Below are 2,264 nucleotides of genomic sequence, written 5' to 3'. Positions count from 1 at the left end.
CTGATCCAGTCCAGCTTATCACCGTTTGATCTTCAAGGACTTGACTAGTATTTCCAATTTGTGAGGGGTATTTGAGGGAAGCATCACCTATATAAGGGGGTAAACCCCCATTTCACCATTTTACCAAAAGTAAAAATGGCTAAGGAAATTTTATCAATGAGAGAGAGAGAGGGAAGTTTTCTGCTAGGAGTCCGGCAAGGAACACAGGACATTCGTGTGAAGATTGCAGGGTGCCTGTCGGCAAAGAACTCCTGCTGGAAAGAGAGAGCATGGGGAGCACCAAGGAGTTTCAGTCATCCCTTCGCTCAGGGAAGTTTCTAGCGTCCTGTTTAGCAAAGCCATAGAAGTTTCGATGAGAGTCTTGAGACACCAAAGCAAGGATTGAGGGTGTAGCTGAGGCTTGCCGCAGGCTCTCAATGGTTTTGCGGAGGTGTCAAGGAAGGGGAAAGGTCTATCAGTGAGTTTTTGGCGTGTGAAAAGGATTTCCCAATGGGAAATCGAGAGTCACAAGGAGGCGAACAACCATTGGCAGTGAACGGTCGGCTGTCAAACCACACGTGCGAGGACGTGCATCAAACCACGTCGCTGTCAATAGTTGTCAAGCGGCACACCCGGGGCTCGAGGTGACATGCACGTGCAGGAGATTTGAACACTCGTGACAATAGTCCTCTGAAAACACATCAGACATTAGTTCTTGAAGATACAATCGACATTTGGCTTTGAGAACACAGTCGGCACTAGACATTGGCGAACACCATCTATGCTAGGTTATGAGAATATAGCCGGCGCTAGGACTTAGAAACACAACCGCCGTTGGGCACAGGCAGTGCTAGTTTTTGAGAACACAGTCAGCACTAGGCTATAATTAACATGAGCGGTGTTAATCACACGTAGCATCAGTGAGTGCCTTCCTCGCACGACGATAGTCAGTGCTTTAGTGTTTTGCATGTGGCAGTGAGTTCTTAAGCTTTATAAGACGGTTGGGCCTTCTCACAGAATCCATGACGTGAAGAACCTTCAAAGGGGAGGAGAGCTTGGCACTGATAACTTTAGTGGTGAAAGTCTAGTGGGAGTGCCCATTTGGCTCATTGAAGTGTTGTGTAAGCCAGAGTGGTCTGTTAACGTCACCTTTATTACTGACCCCGTTCGCTTCGAGGTCAGGGAGGATGATGACGGGAATGTCAGAATTGAAGAAGAGGTGTCCCTCCTTCACTGCATGCATAGGAATGTGGCCTCTGAAGGGAACTTGCCCATCCCAGGAAAAATGATGGCGAAGACAAAGAGGCTGATATGGTCTTCTTCCGGTCTTCGAGTGCAAGGGGAGCACCAATATTTAAAGGGGTACTCTTCGTGGACCATCAAGGTGCTACAGTCACACAAAAGAATTCTTAAGCATGCTTCTCTGCTAGTAGCGGTTCAGTGCTTAGCCGGCTATTATGATCGGTGCTCCAATATTATTAAAGTACTGCTGGAGACATGGAGTCATGTTAGCAACACATGGCTCCTTGCGCATGGGGAGGCAGGAATCTCCTTATTGGATCTTCATTTCAGTGGCAGTCTTCCACTGATCAAAGCAATGTATGACGAGTTCATGCCTCGGAACTCAGTTATCTTTGGTGGTGCCCACTTAGGGGGAGAGGAACCACCTGCTAATCTTCAGAAAATTTTTGAGATTTACCAGCTGCTTCATTCTAAGTCTAGCAACTGCAGGGTGCCTTTACCAAATGGGTGAAATTCTTCTGTTGGATTACCTCGAGGAGGATGGATGAGGTGTTTCAAGGAGGAAGGGGAAGGCACTTGTAAAGGGAACGCCTCCAATCTACCAATCCGAGACCAGTGATGACTGCGTCTTCTTGGCCGCATATTTGGCCCTGTTTCTATGCAAGTATACTTTTCCTGGAGGCCCAGATAGCATCCGTCAGGGCACATTCTATGTGGCTTGTGACATGGCGGGGGGGTGCTAGTATGCCCTTACTCAACCAGTTCTAGGCAGCATCTACCATGGATTGGGAGCCATCTCCAAGGGGAAAGCCTATAAAGGAAAAGAGGGGGGAAATTGCCTTGTTGGAGGGGAAGCCTTCCTTGGGGACTCGGGGCACATTTTCCTGCCACTTATGTGAGAAGTCACGGCGCGGGGCAAAAAATGAGCCCCTTCTTGATGAGAATTGCCTGGCAGAAGGCTATCTTTCATAGCATGGGGAAGGCACGAAGCTTGTTTGGGAATGATTTCTCTAGTATGCGTCGAGTCGCTTTTCCAGTTGGGA

The sequence above is a fragment of the Amborella trichopoda genome, chromosome 1, assembly GCF_054954075.1.
Source record: "Amborella trichopoda isolate Santa Cruz 75 chromosome 1, AtrichopodaSantaCruz75HAP2 v2.0, whole genome shotgun sequence".
Lineage (NCBI taxonomy): Eukaryota > Viridiplantae > Streptophyta > Magnoliopsida > Amborellales > Amborellaceae > Amborella > Amborella trichopoda.
This window is presented reverse-complemented; position numbering follows the sequence as displayed.